This window comes from Micromys minutus (assembly GCF_963924665.1).
Source record: "Micromys minutus genome assembly, chromosome: 30".
In the NCBI taxonomy this organism is placed as follows: domain Eukaryota; kingdom Metazoa; phylum Chordata; class Mammalia; order Rodentia; family Muridae; genus Micromys; species Micromys minutus.
This window is the reverse complement of record NC_137965.1, coordinates 9532844-9554810: the sequence shown is the minus strand read 5'-3', so window position 1 is coordinate 9554810 and position 21967 is coordinate 9532844. Positions and strand designations below refer to the sequence as shown.

Genomic DNA, 21967 nt, shown 5'->3' with positions numbered 1-21967 from the left:
TAAAACAAAAATAAATATTTAAATATGCTTATTAAATATTTTATATAGAATAGTAAATATGCACAATGGGCCTGAGGGGGTGCTGTAGTCTCCAAAGTAAAAATCTCCTCAAAACTAAATAATAAAGTCAAGTAAAATACATCCACTGGTCAAAGCCAAAGCGATTTTAACAGCCAACCCAACAATTTATTATGGGAAAGTGATCCATGATATAAAATAACTGATCATAATGAAATAAGTGAAGTATCAATAAAGATAAAGGTAGATAAAATAAAACACTTCACCCATAATAATTAAAAATAATGTGGATATCTCCTTTGTTCTCATCAGGGGACAATGTGATGTTCCACTCTCCAGCATGGCGTGCAATTAGTGACCTAGTTCCAAAAGTTACAGTGTAAGAAAGGTTGTACAGGTAAATTCACAGTAGAGAGGTTTAGAAAACACAGCCTTGTGCCTACTTATGGGGTCAATGTTAACCCAGTGTGTATTAGGCTGTATGGATGTGATCATGGAGTTGAACTGCCAGACATATATCAGCTAAGCCCAAACTTAAAGATGGTCTATAAAACACCTCACTGCTACTCCTAAAAACTGTCAAGGTAATTATATAAAAGAATGGTTGAGAACTGTCACAACCCAAAGAGAATGCAAAAAGGTAGGGAAAGGGGATGGAATATAATATTCTGAATGAAATCCTGAGTTGTAAAATAAAACAAAATCTAAAGAGATTTAAAGTCTAACTAGTAATAATGTGGCAATAATGATTCTATTTAAAGTGTGACAAATGTCAGGCTTCAGTATAAGACACCAACAACAGGGAAAACCAGCTCCTTTAGCCTGTCATACTTTCTTTGTGGGTTTTCTTTAAAAGAATTTTTTAAAAAAACCCACCAGTTTTCTTAAGAGTCTAAGAATTAGCATCACATCTCAGTCCAACATCAGAAGTAGCATCCTCAAATGCCCTGTGTCATGAACTTAAGTGAGGTTTTTATCTTAGCCATTCTGATTGGTGTAAGGTGAAATCTCAGGGTTGTTTTGGTTTACATTTCTCCGATCACCCACTCCTTCATTGCTGGTAGGATGTCAAACTGGTACAACCACTCCAGAAATCAATCTGTAAGTTCCTCAGATAATTGGAAGTAGTTGTACCTGAAGACACAGCTATTCCATTCTTGAGAATATATCCAAAAGATGCACCACGAGGCCACAAGGACACAAGTTCCACTATGTTCATAGCAGCTTTGTTTTTGATAGCCAGAAGCTGGAAACAACCCAGATGCCCACGACAGAAGAATGGATACAGAAAATGTAGTTCAGTTATACAATGGGATACTACTCAGCTATTAAGAATGAGGACATCCTAAGTTTTGGAGGTAAACGAATGGAACTAGAAAATATCATCCTGAGTGAGGCAACTCAGACCCAAAATGGCATGTGTGGTATGTACTCAGTAATAAGTGGATAAAAGGAAAAAATTCAGAATACCCAAGATACAGTCCACAGAACTCAAAAAGGTCAATAAGCTGAAAAGCCCAAGTGAGGATGCCTCAGTCCCACTAGGGAGGGAGAAGAAAGCAATGACAAGGGGGTGGGTGGATGGAGAGACCTAGATGAAAATGGGGACAGGGAGGTGAAGAGGGTAACAGAATTATGTATTGGGTGGGGAAAAACAACTGAAGCCCAGAGGGCCAGCAGAAAGAATGGAAACAGGCAGCCTCGGGAGGCAGGAGGTTGGTGGACCCTCCAGAATGTACCAGAGACCTGGGAGGTGAGACACTGTTGGGACTCAACAGGAGGGACCTTAAATGAAATGCCCTATAGTGGGGAGAGGGAACTTGTAGAGCCTACCTCCAGCAGAAAGAAAGGGCATCAAGTGATGGGTGGAGTTGCTATCCCACAGTCAAAAAATCTAACCCATAATTGTTCCTGTCTGAAAAACTGCAGGGATGGAAATGGAAAAGACCCTGAGGAAAAGGAGGTCCACTGACAGGCCCAAATTGGAATCCAGCTCAAGTGGTGGGCCCAAGACCTGACACTATTACTGAGGCTATGAAGCACTCACAAAAATGAAGCCTATCATGAAAGCCAGGTGCAGATATTTGTACCCAGCCAATCAACAGAAGCTGCTGACCCATGTGGTTAAATTAAAGGAAATCTGGAGGAAGCTGAGGAGAAGGGTGACCCTGTAGGAAGACCAGCAGTCTCAATTAACCTGGACCCCTGAGATCTCTCAGACACTGGACCACCAACCAGGCAGCCTACACCAGCTGATATGAAGCCCCCAACACATATACAGCAGAGGACTTCAGGGTCAGGGTTCAGTCAGAGAAGATGAACCTAACTCTCAAGAGATTGAAGGCCCCAGCAAGTTTAGAGGTCAAGTGGGGTGGGTGCTGGAGGGGTGGGAAAACCCTCATGGAGACAGTGGGGTGGGGAGGAGGTATTGGATGGGAAACAGTCAGAGGGTGGAGCCGGAGGGGGATAAAATTTGGAGTATAAAAAATAAAATAAAAAAATTAAATACAATTTAAAAATTTAACAAATTTACCTCACAAGAACTGATGGGACTAATGACATTGGCTGACCCAGACTCCTCTCCCCCATTTTTCCAACCTCTCCTTTCAGCTTTTCCTTCTAGCCCATCTCTTTTCCTTTGTGAGTCCTGCTAACACCACAGAACCACTCTGTCCCAGGAACCACGCCCCCTGCCCCCGGTGGCTACAGTAGGTGGGGACTAGGGTACAACTACCTTCATTGTCTTCTCTGACTTCTCTTCCAGACTCAGCTGATGCCTGAGTCTTACTATGACTGCAGCCCCTCCTCGTTACCCACCTCCACTCCCTAGGGACTTAGCCTCTTTGGTGCAGACTCAGAGCCTCTCTAATTCTTCCCTTCTGCCCCCGCCACCCTTTTCTTCTAACCTATATTCATTATGTTGTGATACCATTAACTGACTTTCACATTTTCTACCAGGGACACCTCAGCCACCATACTTGGCCAGGACCCACAGTATGCAACAGCAACCAGGGAAAGAAAATCCACTCAGTCAAGGTGAGACCAGATACCTATGCCAAGAAACACTTCAGACATTTGTCTGGATCCAAATGCAAAAGAAGGAACATGAACAACCAAGACAATAAGCCTCCTCTGGAAGTCAGCAATCCTACTTTTATAAGCCCTGGGAAAAGCAATGAAGCTGAAACATGAAACAGGGAATGGGTGATCATTATTTCCCTGGAATTAATGATGAAAATTAGAAGCATGTGAGCCAAATATTTTTCCAGGGTCACAAAGCTGGTTAACCATAGTTGCTATATTAATATTTGGTTTATATGACTTCAGATCTGTGCATCCTAAATACCGTGTTTCTCTGTCTCTTGCTTGGCTGTAACCTCAGAGTGTCATTATATTTGGCAACATCTGGAAAGACAAGGTATCTGTCACCATATTGATAAATAAGTGGTTTATGTACAAATGAAATTTGTCCTATATTTTAGACCATATGAAACTTAAGGGACTATCTATTTCCTCCTAAGACAAGGTTGTCATGATTTGATTCACATAAATGATATATTTGTAGAGATAGGACTGTTTTTATGACTCTTCTTTTATGACTACTCCATTCATTACTATATAAAGTTAAGGTTAGTTACAGAACAAAATTAATTTGAAAAGAAACTTTGGACTAACCTAGCCACAAGATGCTAATAAACTCATTTCCTGAAGTTTGGTGCGAATCCTTAGACTCTGATATGAGCATTTATTTTTAACACAGTTATCCATGTGCTTAAAATTTTCAAAGACAATTCTGTCCTAGGAACACATACCCACAGGAAGATAGCTTAACAATCAAATTAATCAGGTGTTCTTTAGGCATTTGTATAATCAAGCTGCTAATATTTTGGGGCCAAATGGAAAGAAAAGTCTTTGAAGAGGTTCTAGGGTACCACAAAGAGTTTTGTAAGCATGTGTTCACATTTCATAACAAGAATAAAAATAGCTTGATCAAAATTACCAAAACCTCATCAAAAGGTGCTTATCAGGCATATGAAATTCAGCATCTCTGGGCCAATATTTCTACCAATTGTGGTCCCCACCCACACCTTCCTCTCTCTCTCTCTCTCTCTCTCTCTCTCTCTCTCTCTCTCTCTCTCTCTCTCTCTCTCTCTCTCTTTCTCTCTCTCTTTCTCTCTCCACATTTCTTTCCAGTGTTTTATCACAATGCTAATTTGTGAGATCCTTGTGTTCACCCCTTTAGGATAATGTCTCTATCACAGGGTTCAGTCCTATGGAAGGAGTCATGAGCATGTTCTCATTATAACATGTGAAACTTTACCCTGTTGGCATCTAGATATTATCAGTGATAGATGTAAGAGAAATCCACAAATGTAGTCAAGGACCATTTCATTTGCACGCATTCCTTTTTCACTTGGTTGAAGGCAGACTCGCTCTAGCCTAACAAGAAAGTCATCATTCATTATGGTTGATGGTTTAAATTAAACAGCAGTTCTTTCCCGGTGGCTGCCAACATGCCCAATTGAATCTCCAAACCAGATGAATAAATTCTACAGAAAACGGAGAGACGGGAAATGATCAGTAACGAGGAACTGATCATTATTTCAAAACTAAGAAACCAAGGTCTGCGTTCACAAGGCTAGTGGGATGCTATAAACAGCAGAAAACAGTAGCAAATGATGTGACAAATGGACACAGTGAGCCGTGTATCATAATGGAACTCTCTCAGCACACATGTGTTCTTCATGTTACATGCATGTGTGGGTATTCAGGGCTATGCATTGTTTCAGGAGTCCTCTGCTCTGCAGCTTCCTCCAAGTGAAGTTACAGAGGAAAAGAAAACCTCATTAGCAAGGGCACTTTGAGCTGTCTAATCACTGTGGCTGAGCTTAGAGAAAAAGCTCTGCTCCCAGATCCCTGATTATTTACATGACCACAAACAAAACAGTAGGAGTGAAGTTGACTTGTATCCTCAGCTGTCAACACTAAGGACTTTACAGAATTAATTTACACCAAACATGTGTACTCTGTCTGTCCTTGGGAATATTTTGAAAGGGAGTGCAGAGAAAAGGGTAGTCAATGCAGAGAGGGCCACGCTGATCAACAGTGGCAGACTTTGCCAGTGGTGAGGTCAATAGAAACCCCATTAAAAGTTGCTTCTCCGACAATGAGCCTGGCATTGATTTCCCAGCTATGCCCTGAAAGCTCATAGAGCTGTAAAGGAAACGCTGCAAGATTTCCTCCGGTCTTATCTACAAGAGAATGATCATAACCAGGCATGCTTGCAAGTGCTCACGAGAGTTGGTGCCCCATGCCAGAGGAGAGGCCTAGCCTGTGTGCAAAGGGCAGTGTGTATTTCTACTGCCCTGGATTAGTTTGGTGCTATCCTGGTGCCAGGAATAAAAACTCAGAATATCTTGGATGTAAAGGGGAAGGATATTCTGTGGGTCATCTTGAGGCTAGAAATCCACTAGAACTCGTTCCCCTAACCCCAGTGACAAGAACAAAGCCTATCATTTCAGGGCCACAGTGGGTGCTTCCTGCCTATGTGTAGTTTGAGAAGTTGTAGAAGTTACTCAGACAGTCGCCTCCTCTTGTATCTCAATTGTTCTTCTACCGCATGACTGACAGCTCAGGAATTAAATGATGATCTAACTGAGCATGGTTATTACCAATGGTGACTACAATACATTTCATAACATTCAAATAAAACCTAATATGATTACCATAAGCTATCATTTAAGATTGCTTAATAAAACTGTTACATAAAATGAAGTGTCTATTTGATGTATTCATCAAATTAGGAGCTCTTCATGTCTGTGGAGATAAAATAAAGAGCTGTATAAAAATGTGGGAAAAGTGAAAAGGATAAGTTTAGGCGATTCTTTCCGTCTAAGCAGTAAGAATGTTCCTCAAATCCTGGAAAGGCAGAAGCAGATTTACATTTCATTTTAAGCTCATGGATGGAAAATGGTTGGAAGAGAATTGTCCAAGGCTCGCCCATGCTCTTGTCCCTGACGGAATGAACATATCAGTATGTGAAGTAATAGAAATTTCTAATAGCTTCTAGAATCAAATTAAAATGACAATGTCGGATCATTCATTGAGGTTATTTAACAGAGACGAAAGGAACTTAGTGCTGCAGCAACTGCATTGCTATTTGAAAAGTGTTCATTCAGTAAGCCAGGAAGAACATTACACATGTCCGACTCAGTGCCATTTGTACAGAACAATGGGGGAAATAGAGGAGGCCCAGCTCTAAGGAAAAGAGCCAGTCACATTGGCTCCTTTATGGACTCCCAAAAAGCCTCATGGAAGAGGTGAGACCTAATATTGTTATTATGCATTGGTATTGGAGAGAGTGAAGGCAGGAGACAGAAGGAGAAGCTCCTTGGTGGTAGAACGTAGACAAAACCAAAACCACAGGGATTATGAATGAACCATGGAGGTTTCAAATTTTAATGAGCAGAGTTGAGCTGACAATAACAAAGGCTATTGAACTTTGCATGGTAGGTCAAAGAACCTTAGGGCTTAAGCAGAAGGTAAAAGAGAAGTCCTGCCATTTCATGAAGCACAGAGCACTCGGGACATTTCATGACACTGTCTCTTCAGACCCTGATGCCTGGCTGCTGCTATGTATATATATGCCTATAGCCATGATACTTTATGTCTTAGATAAGCAGCAGCATCTGAGGAGGGCCCTGCATTATGAAGGTGAAGCTCACATTCTGTCTGCCAAAGATTTGGCTCAAACCATATTCAAAATTCAAACAGGATGGGCCAGCCTACTGTTGTTCGCTACTGTTGTTAGGAACTTAAGGATTGCAGTCCATTGCGGTAATCAAGGAAGGAACGGTAGTGAACAGGGTTCTAGCTGTGGCAGGAGAAGCATGTAGCAGCTAGTTGAAGTCTGTCTGTGTCAAGATGGAGAGACAAAGGGGGGAGGGGGAGAGGGAAAGAGAGAGAGAAAGGGAGGAAAGGAGGGAGGGAGGGAGAGAAGGAGAGATTCATTCTTTCGTTCTCTATGTTTTCTACTCATTTTATTTAGCCTGTGATGCTCAGGTTCAAGATGGTTCTTCTCTCCTAAGTCTGGAAATGCCCTTACCAACACATCTAGTGGTGTGTCTCTTAGATGATTTTAAATCCGGCCAAGTTGACGCATAAGCATCCATTAGACCAAAACTTCTTAGACATGAGTAGCATCAATTTTAATCCTTCATTCCCATGCCAGCCCAATCCCAGACATAGGAAACTTTGTATTTAGATTAGATTAGGCTACCACTGGAAACCAACAGACCAGAAACAGCGCAACAAAAGGTTCATTGTTCTTTATAATGTATAAAATATTTGTCCTATTAGACATTGAGAATATAGGAAATTAATATTTTCCAGTTTGTACAGGAATATTTATGTCAGACACGGCTACCATTTCTTTGGCTCAATTCATTGAAGTAAAATTGCTCAATTAAAGTGTTCCTTTAGAGCAGTGTTCTCAACTTCCCTAATGAAGTTAATACAGTTTAATACAGTTCTTCATGTTGTGGTGGACACCCCCCCACACACACCATAAAATTATATTTTTTGCCACTTCATAATTGTAATTTTGCTACTGCTAGGAATCATAATGTAAATGCCTACATTTTCTGACGATCTTAGGTGAACCCTGTGAAAGAGTCACTGGAGCACTCAAAGGGGTTGCTACCTACAAATTGAAACCCACGGCTTTAGTGTCAGAATGTGTTGAAAAATATCTTCTAAGCTTACAACCTCTGTCTTACTCCCATCAGATGAACATCTGAACTTTATTACATCATGGCCAATTACCAGGTACTAAAATTTTGCATACTGTAAGCCAATATGATATGTGGAAAATTATTAGTGTTTTTTTTTCTTTCCCTTGTTATTAGAAGGAGTGACCTCGTTTTTCTTTCTAGCATATTTGTGCTCCTGACTGTTCCCTTGCCGTTTTGAAATTAATAGTAATAATACTTACTGTAGTAGAATATTTTAAGTAGATATCTGCTTTGTTTGGTTTTGTTAATCCTACTGTAAATAAACACAACATGTTTCTGATCTATCAAAGCACATCATTAGGTTATATCTCCCCAACAGGAACTTCTTGGCAGGAAGCAGATGGAAGTAATGCATCTGGATTTCTGCCATAGCACACAAACCTCAAGTTCCATGAGAAAGCAACGCCACGTGTAGGCAGCAATCCCAGGAACTAGAAAGCTGGCTTAATATTTTTGCCCATTTCCATGTTTAGTTTAGGATCTTCGTTTAATTTTTCCAAAGAATATTTTACCAATATCTCTCCCAAGTGAAACCCTTTTATTGAAACATTAATCTATTAGTCTAGCGTATGTGTGATAACATTTTATAGCCTCTTTTCATTTTACAATCTTTTCTTTCTTTTTTTTTTAAATGAAGGAGGGAACATAGTAGAGTCATCCAGGCATAGAGAAATAAAACATCCCTAGTATCATATTCCATCACCAGGCAGACCTGGGACATTACAGACTGGATAAGCATGGAGACTGAGGTTCTGTATTAGGCTGTACAAGTCTAATCAAAAGGTAGAACTCCAAACCCAGGGAGCATTGTTCAGACTACCCTGATGTACACCTCACAGGGCATGTTCTCAGAGAATGCAATGACAGCAGTGCATTTAGAATTGCGATCCAGAATTCCCTGCTAGAACTAGGAAGGGGCCAGATAAATAAACTGAACAGAATAGAGAAGGTCTGGGCTAAGATCTTAAAAACATAAAGGAATAGAGGATTCATGACTACACCCACACCTGATGGTGACAGAGTAGTCCCCTTTCTTATTAGGTAGGTTCTAAAGCAAGAAGTCTCCCTGTACTGATAGTAAAAGATTTTTAAACTGAGATTTATGAGAAAGTAGGGTGCTATAGAAGTCATTAGGAAGGACTCCAAGCATAGAAAATGTATAGAGACATGAATTTGAAGTGGGTTAGTATGACAGTGAACTTTAGAATCAAAGATTGACCATGCCTAGGGAATGTGCAAAGACCAAATGGTAAGACTAAAATGCTTCAAAGATGTCAGCTCTTAGGCTTAGCAATATGGTGGGTATGATTGGAGCATTGTTCCATCATCTTTACCAGCTACATTCTAAGTGCAAAATAATGTTAATAAGCAATAGAGGTCACTTCCTGCCCCCCTCATACAGTAAAACAATAAAACAAATTTCTCATCTCTCTTTAGATGAGACACTGCTTAGTTTCCTCCCTGGCTTTATCCTGCCCTACTTCTTCCTCCTTGAGAGCAACTTCAGTAAACTCAGTAGGCAATGGATTTGGCTTCCTGCAATTCCTTAATAGCACAACCTGAGAATGATGCAGAATCTACTATACTAGGTCCACAGGGTTGATTGTTCTAACACTTACAGTGACTTTTCAACTTCGTATCAGAAATTCTCACTGCCATACATTGTCATTTCGAAATGCATTTTTTAAAGTTTTCAATCTTGGGCACCATAAAGAAATCCCCATTTAAAACTAAAGAATTTACTACTATTAGAGTGTAGAGCACATTGGGAGTCTCACATACTTCAACGATCAAGAGCCATATTATTGATGTTGGGAGGTGGAGTAAGAAAAATGTGTTGGCAGAAGTCATGTGGGCAGGCACATGAAAACAGAGAGACACAGGAATTGGAGTTGACATCTAACTCCTAAGTTAATATTGAATGCAAAGCTAGCACAATCGAGTATCAATAAATGGTATCTGGAAAGTGCCCCTTTCCCAGGGAGAAATTCAGAGCACAAAGACACATGATGTGGCCTTCCTTAGCTCATGTCCTCTCATTGACATGTTGGGCTCCTACTTATCAAATGGGCATAGTAAGTGTTTAACAATTCATATGGCTATTACTGGAGAGAACTAAAAAAACAATGAACCAGAGGCACCAAACCAAGTGGAAGAAAGCCTTGCAGAAGCACACATTGTAAGACTATTAGGAGCTTCCTGACTGAGTTTCAAAACTATAGCCAAGTCTTGAAGTCTTCCAATATTCATGAAGTTATAATGAAGTTCAAGAGGCCGCAGATTTCATTTGCAAAATGTCAGTCATTGAAAGAGATCATGTGTTCCACTTTTAAATTATGCCTAACTGAAGGGAGATTAGGATCTATAGGACCACTCACTGTCACCTATGAGAATCATATTTAACAATGAGACAGCAGAAAAAAAAATAACTGGACATTTTTTCCATTAAATTTTAGCTGGGAAATATTCAAATGAGGAGAAATTATTTAGATGGGCTCACATGAGAATAAGATCTGTCCATACATCACCGGAAACATAGGAAAGTCCTGAACAAGGAGAAAATGAGGTTGTCAAGGCAGAAGCCTCAAACTTATGGTGATTTATTAGTAGAAAACAAGGAATCAGGACATGCTAATAACAACCTGTGAGGATGCAGATAATGATGTATCAAGAGCTTTCCATATATCAACCCCACACAGTGCACCTGCTGCCTTTCATGACTCCATACTTCTCCACATAACGAGCTGTTAAGAATTACATATGGAGAACGGATTTTGATTAGTGTGTCTATACTGATTATAATAGTATAGCCATATTGACTATAGCAACTGTAAGTCAATTACAAATTCTTCCCTTGGTTTTCCAAACACATCACAGTGAGGATAACAGATTCAGTTTTCTAGACACTGCATGACTCAGTTTACCTAGTGTGTCTGAGTTATACAGCCATATGCACGTGATACGCCTTCTTAGGTTCAGGTTGGTTATTTTATAAAGTGAGAATGTGTGCTGAAGCTTAGGCTCCGACTTTCCCAGTTTAGATTCCACATTCAGACTGTGAAGTCAGAGACTACCCACCAACTGATAAGGGACACATTGAATTTCCCCCATGCCAAGGCCTCTGCTGATTGGCAAAGATGAGCTGAGCGCTCCACTCTTCATGGCCAGTGATATTCACTTTCTCTGCTCACACCTTATGATAGGACTGATAATTAAGTTCAGCTCTAACGACTTTTCACCTCTTTGCCGCCGTTGATTTTCTTACAGAAAGCCTAATTAGCAACAAATGGCTGAAGGTAAGCAAAGAAGAAAAGATTGTCCTGAAGAAGAGAGATGTTACTGCAATCATGCCTGACTTACTTCCCAATCTATCTGTTTCGGCTTAAGGGAAATTGATACTGAACAAGAAAAAGGGAAATTAAAGACTTTGTCTGAGCTGGGTAAAGAAAATATGGCACTATGGATAAAGTGGACAAAACTGCTGCCTACGGATTTTACCTCCTTCCTGTCCTGGAAGAAACCTCTTATATATCAGGGTCCATACTTAATCAAATGAAGAAGCGTTAGCTCCCTCTCGGTAACAACAGGACCTCTGTCAGAAATGTGTGCATGTGCGTGTGTGTATGTGTATGTGTTACAGATATGCATGTGTATCAATGCAGGGTCTCACACTGTACCTGGGCCTCACAGATTCTGGTTTCTTTAGCTAGGCAGCCTGCTCCATGTGTCCTTAGATAGATGGCTACCGCACATTGTAAGGTTTATTGAATTACGGAGATTTGGATGCCGGTCTTTATACCTGTGGCAAGCACTTTATCCATTAAGCTGTCTCCTCAATCATTCAAATCTGTTCTAAAGTCCTTTCTTGACCACTGTCCAGAATAATATCTAAAGATGAGTGATAATAAAGAAGAGCTATTGATAAACAATCCCTGTGTGATAGTTACTCATATATAAGGACAAAATCCCCAAACCAAGCACCTATACAAAGCACACCACTTTAGTGTCATTGAAGTACCAAGAAGAGCCCCTCTGAAAGATTACACTCCAGCCAAGTCAGATGAAAGCAGACACCTACTCCTTTTTTTTGGAGTAGGGAAGCTCTTTTTAGGGAAGCAGTATGGTCTGGAAATGGGCGAGGAACCATGAAAAGCTTTTAAAATTTTAAAATACAAGGATGCTTCTCAATAGATGCCTATAAAGAAACCCCTGGAACCTTGAGAGTTATGTTACACAGTCGAGGATTTTCCAGGGATAAAGATAAGTCTCTATAATTGGGGTGGTAATAGTAGAGAACCAATTAAAATTGGTTCAGTCTATACCGCAGGAGACAACAGAACTGGAAAGGCATGTCTGCTTGTAGGCAGAGAGGATTAGTCAAAGAAACCCTAAGAGACGTGACACACAGGACGGGCTGCTACAAAAGAGAGATGTTGGAACTGTAGGGTCTGGGTACAGAATTCAGCCAGCAATCAAAATGAGCTGTGAACAGGTTCTTCCCCAGGCTGATAAGATGGTAAATAAGCTTCAGCTGTCTCAGGCCGAGTTGCACCTCATGACCCAAAAAGCCATTATGTAACAAAGGGTGTTATTTTGAGCCATTAAATTTTGCCACCAGTGCAAAGGCAGTGGTAGAAAACTAACACATCTCTCATTAGCTAATCTGCATTGGGCGTGAATTTTTAGACCTCCCCAGAAGGGAGATGAGAGGCTATTTTCATGGTATCTCATAATCTACAAGCCATTTTCCCCAAATACCAGCTGACCTTAAGGCCATCTTTCAAGGGCAATTTTTCACCAGACTATGATTTCTTTTTCCAAACTCCAAGTTATAAAAAGAGAGCAAACAGTCCATTGAGGATAACAGAAGAATAACCACGCTGTGTGCAGCCTTGGATAAGAAGAGATACAGGGATAATGAAGAAGAGATGCCAATGTATTTATTGTTTGTTTGTTGAGATAGAGTCTCTCTATGAAGCACTGGCTGGCTTTGAACTTACAACATAGACCAGGTCTCAAATTCTTAAAGATTCACTTGCTTCTAAGTGCTGGAACTAAAGGCACGTGCACCAAAAAGGCCCATCCCAGGAAGTACCATTTTAAATCTCAAGTTAAAATTAAGGTTTTCTGTCGTGTTACTGGACCAGCAGTCCTGCTCTCATGTAGATTTCATGATGCCTAGAATATTCTATAAGGTAGGAGAAGTAACAACAAATTTACTGAGAGATGGGAGTGTAGGAAAATCATCAACTTCTGTGGTTGTAATATTAGTTTTTAAAAAACTACTGAAAACTTGTTTTTACAAAGAAATCAGTTATTTAGAGGAACTGACTCTTGTCTTTTGAGTTAGTATACAAGGTAAATCAAATGCTAGTTAACAGAATCCATCCAGGTCAAATGCACCAAGCATTATCTTCTTCTGCCTGGAACTCTGATTGGATGCCTAAGGCTCCTCCATCTGCTTGACTCTGACTACGACATTGGCTGGCCTCCTGCCATTGAAGAAACTCTTTCCTGCCTGCTTTGGTCAACTGAAGCGATAGTGGATTTACTTGTACACCGATCCCTCCCCTCCACCCCCTTAGAGATAACAGAAATCCTTCACTTCGATTTGTTAGGCCAGTTCTTAAGACCCTCAAAGAAATCTGAGGAACAGTTAGTCAGAAATCACAGAAAGATAGGCTTAAGAATTTCCCACTGGTCATCCTGGGTGCCTTGGTGCTTTGCTCCTGTCTTTGTCCACTCTCTCCAGTGCACCAGGGTCACGTCATTGCCATCCCTTCTTCACTGAACATGAGGGACATCCCTAGATCCTAACCACATGAGATCCCCATAAACCACCAAATCCGTGAGCTCACTCCTCAAAGCCCTGAGCTCCACTCTGGAGTCTGCAGTGCTAGTGAGCCCATGTGAGCAATTCACGGGATTGTGAGGCAGTTTACCTGGAAAGGATAGGATAAAAACTATATCATACATTCATAACCTTTCAGATTCTCAACCATCCTAATAACTCAACCTGCAACCAGTTAATGCAGTTTCTCATGTTGTCGTGACCCACAACCATAACATTTTTGTTGCCTCATTATGAATCATAATGTAAAGATCTGTGTTTTCTAGCAGTTTTAGGCAACCCTTGTGAAAGGGCTATTCAACCCCCAAAGGAGTTGCCACCCTCAGTTTGAGGATGCCTTTAAGTTTAAGCAAATTAGGGTCTAAGAGAGAACCATCAATGGCTAAAGATATTTATGTTTTCCGTAGGGAAAGAACAAAAAGGCTGTAGGTCACAGGGATGAAACAGATGGTAACAAGTGGCCCAAAAGTGAAGAGGGGAGTGGAGTTTGTAGATTTGGTTAAGGCGATGTATGATTAAACAGGAGAGAGATGGTGGGAAAGGTCTAGGAAGGCAGAAGAGGAGGAGAGGAGGAAGAGATTTCGGAAGGAACAGAGTTGGCGGCAGATGTGTATGTTTCTCTCTGTGCATCTCTAGCTTGATGAGGTTGTTATTATTATTTCTAAGGGAGTCTACGGGTCTTTTTAATCTCGTTAGAAGGGCAGTTTGTATCTTTGTCCATTGATTGTAATCATATTGTGTAAAGGTTTGTGGATTAAGAATTTAATATATAAATCTGCTTGACAAGCTGCCAGCCTTTGGAGTCATGTTTGTGTCGGGTGATAGAGAAAAGGAACACGGCAGGGTGAGCGTATCCAACCAGGACAGAAGCAACAGGGCGGGTGGAGTGAACTGCCTGAGAAAGGAACCTTGTGGAGAGGACGGCTTGCGGACAGAGTCCCTGCGCTTGACCCCATACTGGAGCGCCTCCCACAAAGCGAGACCTCGGGGTGATTGCAACAGAATCACCTTTTAATATTTACTGCAACAGGAGTAGGTAGAACTCATACTAGACCCGATGACATAGCATTGACCTACGGGGAGACAGGTCAGAGTGCCTTATGTTTTCAGTCCCCTTGCCTACCAGAGTCAGGTCTAGAGCAGTAGCCTTTCCATACACTAATAATAAGAGTCCTTTACTGTGGCAGATATGTCCGTGAAAGGTGAAATCCTGAGACTGCTTAATTAGCACAGCAGGAAGCGACGCCTTAGACATCCACACAGTCTCCCTGACTCTGCTTGAGTCTTGACGCTGTCTCAAAGGGATTGTGCCATTTCCAAACATGCCGTGTTTGCACTTCATTTCTACATAAAGTTCGGAAACTGTTTCCCTGCACTCTGAGTTCAAAGGAAGCCAAAAAGGCTTTAATGCTCCATTCAGCATGAACTCACTAAATGCATTGCTCTTTTCTGCTGCAAGACCCTAGAATCTTACCTTTGGTAATTTTGTGTAGCATCCCTGAGATGCAGTCCTTGCCGTTTATGTTACAGTGCAGTTTAATCTCCAGATTTCTATGACTCTGGCTTCAATGTTCTTGAAAAACAATATGGACTTTCACTCTTTGCATTATTCTTAGCCAGTTGAGATATCTGCCTATTAAATGAGCGCCACAGTTCTGTGATGAACACGCAGGCATATCCTTATGAAAATTATCATTAGCATAAAGAAGAGGAGTCAACCCGTTAACCTTTCCAGATTATTGACAGCTACATTTCTGTCATTCGTTTTATACTACTGGTGGTTTTTTATTTATATTTATATTTTAGATTATATTAGAGTTAGTTTCCATAGAAACCTTTATTAAGCATCATTTCAGGTTTTGCTATGTAAACAAAATTTTCATGCATCCGATTGCTGATTTGAAGACTAAGGGTACTGAGCCAAGGCTGAGTGATTTGGAAACCACTGAAACTAATTAAAAAGTGCTTTATGCAATGTCCACATCACCGCCTAATTAGTTGACTACATCAGGGGATTTGGAGATGTGTTGGAAAAGCACTAACTGACATGGTGTAACTTCAGTCATTTTAATCATTGTGAGGACAGTGGAAAGAGTTCAATTATGCAAGTCTCTCATTCCTGGGCAGCAAGAGACTGAACTGCAGAAGGGATTTGTATTGTGTTTCTGGTGGAACAGCACTTCATCATTCCTAACAAGCACTGGACAGGTCCTGGGGATACTTGCTGGTAGAGATCTGAATTTGAAAGTACCTGTAAATACAACACCGCCTTATTTACATTTCTGTTCAAGGAGGGATGACTGAACCTCTGACTCTCAGGCTCAACAACTGTAACAACACGATAATAATGTTTACCACACATGGATGGTTGGCGAATTGAATGAAGTGGGAATGGCTTCGCAAGAAAATTATGCAAACTGAAAATACAGTTAGTCGTCTCTTGCTCACCACACGGGATTGCCTCCAAGACAGTCATCTCCTACAGACACCAAAACCTAAGGATAGTCAGGCCTTTTGCATATAAGATTAAGTAAAATTTGAATATACAATAAATATCCTCCTTCATATTAATATCGAGTCTCCAGATCAGCTATAATGTGGACGTCGGTGTATACTCTATAATGAAGTTACATGGTTAAGGGTAATTACATGGGGAAAATCTGCACACAGTATGGCTGCAACATTCTTAGAGGGGTTCCCCTCCACATTTTTCTGATCGTCCAGATGTGGAGCCCTCTGGTACATGGTACTCACACAGATGGAAGCTGCCAACCTTGGTATCTTGTCCAGCCGGAAAGAGACAATGAGACCGATCATCTCACAGGAATACAGCTTTTAAAGTTGTAAGTGGAACATAACTACACTCAAGGTAGAAAAGCTACAGGAAGCAAAAATACAACTCTTCATCCCCTACACACACTGTTGAAAGATACTTACTTTTTATTACTATAGATGCTCTCGTATATTTGCCTGCCAAGCGTGCTAGGACACACCATAAATCCCAGCACTCAGGAGCCATCGGCAGGAGGATCTCTGTCTGGGGCTAGTCTGGTCTACATATTTACATAATGAGTTCCAGCCAGTTGGAGCTACAAAGTGGGATTCTGTCTCAAATAAATAAAGAAAAAGAAAGAAAGAAAGAAAAAGAAGGAAACTGAAAAATGGCTTATAATGCTTCTGCAATCTTTCTACCCATCAACAATTACTGCTAATTTTTTGCAGCATTTTTATCTTTTTATGTAATTTTAAGTCATGTAGTTGATTATACATTTATTTCTCATCCCCCCCATACACATTAAGCAAAAATGCTTCTTATACGACAAGAAAGCATTTCTCACTCAAGCTCCTCGGCTCAAGAAATCTTTCTTGAGTTTTATTTCCAGAAGTGGAATTTATTTTCCAGAAAAGTTAACTCAGAAGACGTGAACATGTCTCAGACCTTTGAAAATAGCACATTCCAAAGGTCAGCTCCCACTAGCACTCTGTGGTACTTAGTGTTCACTGGGATCTGTGAGTGTGGAACTCAGTACCCCGCATTCAGTAGGGTTACACATCTATGCTTCTGACATTGCAACTTGGCTTTCCGGTCCCCCATTTAATAGCTCTGTAATAGTCTCTCCCATAAAAGAACTACAATTACTTAGCCATTCTTATCTTATTGTTGGACATTTAGGATGCTTCCCATTTCTCTTATTAAAAAACAATGAGTATGAGGCATAGAGTTTTTCTTGGCTGTTGCTGTTCCTATTTTTAGATTGTTCCCTTATAATAGATTCTTAAACATGTCATTACTAGCCTAAGAGCATAGTAGCTTGGGGTGCTCTTAGAAACACATATTATAATTTTGCGGTAGGACAACGCATTAATTAAGTGCATAAGTATACTGGACTCACTCTTTCCTCAGCCTCTTTTCAAGTCTACTCCATTTATAGTCACAGATTTGTTATTTTTCCTCTTCTTTCTTTCTCATCCCTAGGAGAACAGTGCTTTATAATTTAGTGTACACTAGTGTTTGTCTTTTGACAAAGTAATTTGGTGAAAATGCTCATGACATTAGTTATTGACTTGTATGACATTAATAGTTAGTCCTGGCTACAATGAAGATGTATCACATCTCAAAGTACACATTAAAATTTAATTGGAATTCAGCATATTAAGAGACTGGACCTTCAGAAACTGGATCTTCAGACCAGGTTGCGGCATGCTTTTAATCCTGGCACAGAGGAGCAAGACTTAGTTGGATCGCTGAGTTTAAGGCCAGCCTGGTCTACAGAGAGAGTTCAAAGACAACCAAAGCTACACAGAGAAACCCCTGTCCAAAAACAACAAACAAACAAAATACTCCCCCAAACAAACAAACAAAATAAATGCGGAAAGAAACTGGTTCTTCAAGAGATGCCATGAATTTGTTGACTACATTGCAAACGGGGTTGACAAAAGGCTTTAAGGTTGGCCCCTTTCTCTGTCTTCCCCACTATTTGTTGCTTATGCAGTGCACAGGATGATGTAGTTCAGGAGCAGGATGAGATGTACCCCTCATAGACTTGCAGCCTTTCGGACCATGAGCAAATGAATCTCCTTCATTGGTAATTTGCACCATTCAGGGTGTTGTGTTACTGCAGCAGAAGTCAAGAATAGAGCTGCTAAGAGAGCATTTCATGTTTCTTGGCAAGAAGAGTTGTACAACAGGAGCTCGGAGACTGCCATTAGTTTTTAAGACTACACTGTTTTCAATAGTAAGTGTGGTTTTTGTTTGTTTGTGTTTGTTTGTTTTTGTTTTTTGGGTTTGTAGAGTTTCTACATTGGGTTAACTTGTCTTGTAAGTGAGAACAGAGAGGACTATTCCAGTCCAGTTTTAGCCACATTACTGTGGTCTATATGCAAAGATAGATCCTAATTTACTTTCATTTATTGTGTCCTAGGCTATAACTTCTCTTTTTCCCTTTGGAAGTTTGCCCCCAGATGGTAATTCACAATCCCGAATATCAACCAAGAAGCTGACGGTCAATCATGGTTGAGGAACATGTCTCTTGCTCTGCATCTGTTCTTTGAAACAGGCTAGCTTAGAACTCCTGCTACAATTTTAGGTGGCCCCACCACACCCAGTTTTTCTTCTACTTCTTAAATCTCAGTTAACCTTAAATGTATTAGTTCTGAGACCAAGGTTCCAGGACCTCAACATAACTCTGATTCTGCTTCTTGAAAACTGTTTCTACACTGTGTAGCTATCTGACCTTGCCTCCAGAAAAAGCACAGCATGAAACAGAAGAAGGTAAATCCTGTGTTCACAATATTTGAGATCAGTCATTCCCCAGTATACTCCAGCTCTGGTACATAAGCCATGTCTAATCTAGAGCAGCAAAACCTCCCAGATGACCCCTGGAATCCTGAGCTAAACACATTATTGTTATTTAAGTCACCAGGCCTTTGTGGTGGCTTCTTATGAAGGAGTACTGTAACAGCAGATAAATGATAAATGTTCTCTATAACCTTGCAGTCTACGACCCTGACAGAACAATAGTTTAGTTCAATTAAGAAGCAGAACTCTCCAGCCTAGGGAATGTTCAGTTCAGGTTTTTTTTTCTCTCTTGAGAGGCTGATGTGATATTGCAGCCGAATCTCACAGAAGGAAGCCAAATATTTGTATAGTTTAGGGAGAAAGAGGATATCTAAGGCAGTGAAGCCACACTACTCAGGGAATTCTTGTATGCATAGAAATGATGCTGAGAATGGAACCCATTTCTAACCATGAGTTAACTGGGCAAGGATGAGATCTGTAAGGTTCCCTGTGTTGTGAAAATGTGTATCAAAGTTTAGCTGCAAGAATAAAATTCTACAGTCTTGTGTTGTACGTACACACTGTAATTTCTCAAGTGTTATTGTCATATAGAGATGAAACTCTGACAATAGTTTCGTGTAATAAGCACAGAATACACCTGCTTCCGTATTTCCTATCAATATGTTTGTTATCATTGATAATTTGTCCCTTTAAGGTTCCATGTTTGTTATTTTTAAATTATGTGCTTGCATGAATGGGAGTTTCAAGTGGGTCCTTCACAAGAGCAATATGCTCTCTTAACTGCTGAGCCATCTCTCTAGCCCACTAATATTTCTTTTTATATTTAGTTATGCATATCTGTGTGAATGTGTGCACATGTATGTGCTGGTGTGTATATGGGTTCTTTCTTTTATTATTTGTATGGAGGCCAAAAAAATGATGTCAGATGTTGTGGATCATTTCTACCCATTTCTATCCAGGCAGGGTCTCTTCTTGAATGAGGAACTTGTTTGTAATTAGATCAGAAGTCAGAAAACCTTAGTGATCTTGTTGTTCTTCCCTACTTAGAACTAGGCTTATGAGCATTTGTAGGGATTGCCAGTTACTTGGGTTCTGGAATTTGAACTTCATGATTGCAGAGAAAGTTTCTTAACTGTTGAGTGACCTGTTCAGCAGCAATTTGTCTTTATTGTTTTATTTTGTTTTTTGGGTTTTTTAAAATTTATTATTATTATTATTATTATCATTATTATTATCATTATTATTATCATTATTTTGGAGACAGCATTTCTCTCTGTAGTCCAAGCCGTTGTGGAACTCACTCTGTAGACTAGGATGGTTTCAAAGTCCCAGAGATGAAGCTGTTCCTGCCTCCCTAGTGTTGGGATTAAAAGTGTGCACCACTCTACTCCGAGACTTGTCTTACTTGCACCAGGCTGTTAATTAGCACGATCAACTGTAGAAGCCGTAAGTGTCCTAACCATGCCTAAATTTAAATTCGCTAAAAGCAGGACCATGCTTGGCAGTCAGTCAACAAATCACTTTAGTTCATCCAAGACGCCATCTGGGATAAACTGGGAAGTGAATCTCAGGGCCCGTGTTTCCCTCCTTTGCCATGGGTCAGACCCCATACTCTGAGCTTCATTGTAAGAGGACTTTCTCGATATTTCCTCTCATCTATTCTCTGTGCTTATCCTCTCACTGGTTCAAATAACCCTGGCTTCATTATTGTCCTTCTACCAGGCTAGCGTTTGCTCTTATTCTTAGGCATTCTTCCTTCTTTAAGGGCAAGGATGGCTGACACTCATCACCTTCACATCTTTAGTCATCTTCCCAATGAGGTCGCTGCTCATCCTTTCTGAACTGCATTCCTTGGATTCCATTGGTTCTTATCTTCGCTACAGCTCTTATGACCTGTACATGAGGAGCACATACCCTCCCATGCTTCTGATGCTCTTCTCCTTGTCCTCTTCCTTCTCCTCTTATACTTCCTCTTCCTCCTCTTCCTCAGTCTAATTCCTTATATTGCGCTGTAAGGTCCTTACATGTAGTAAGTAGGTACTTACTAAATATTTATTAATTGACAGAAATACATTTCATATAAATATAATCATCCTCAACTTCTCTTTTGAGTACAAGAAAAACATTCCTATACCCTAAGAAAATACTAATCAAATGATTATTAGTTAAGAAGAGTCTAAGCATTCAGAGATTGGTGGATATAATAAGTTAAGTAAGAAAGCATTTCTTAGAAAACAGAATAATGCAAAATAATACAGCATTAAATAAATGCCAAGTAAAGAGATTCAGGCATTGTGCTAATCAAAAGGCAAGGTGGGTACTATAGAAAAATAGAGAAACACTGCCACTGGTCATTCTAAAATGTTTGGGTTTGTATATTAGGAGAGTGCTTGAGCAGATTCATTGGATTTGGGGAATTATTGTCTTCTATGAGTCTATTTTAGAGGAGAAAAGGTCAAACGTATGCATGGCAGATAGGTACAATGTGGAGCCCCACACGTCCCCTTCTTCCTGCCTCTCAGATCCGTTGTATTTCTTAGTCTGTCTGTAAGTCATGCTGCAGATGTTTTTAAAGGCTAAACTGAAAATAAGTCTATATCGAGCAACTCCATCGAGAACTCTGGTAAATATTACCAAGTTAAGCAAAATCTTATGATATTTACATATGTTGCCATTACATCAAATATAAGTATTATTAAAAATAGAATAGCCTATGTAATAAATGTTGTTCTTATCCTGTTTTTGCAAAAACTCATTGTCTTGGATTATTTATCTGTTTCACTTTGATTTCTCTCAAGAGAATACATGCCTCAAGATCATGAGCCATAGATTAGATCCTTGTCTTTCCAACTGTGTCTACGTTCAAGTTCTATACATGCACGTGATATGAATAATTAATTTCTAGACTGTACTAAGTATCTGCTAACCTAAACCTAAGAAACCTACACCTTTGTCATGCAGTTTAAAAAACGAGGCCTTTAGTAGAGTCCAATATATTGTTGTGGA

General features: G+C 40.1%; 1 protein-coding gene across 2 annotated transcripts in view; it reads right to left on the bottom strand.

The window, feature by feature from the left end:
• GRM1 (glutamate metabotropic receptor 1) overlaps positions 1-21967 on the bottom strand; it is a gene marked incomplete at both ends in the record, with an annotated part of 351560 nt that overhangs the window by 59372 nt on the left and 270221 nt on the right. The window lies entirely within an intron of this gene.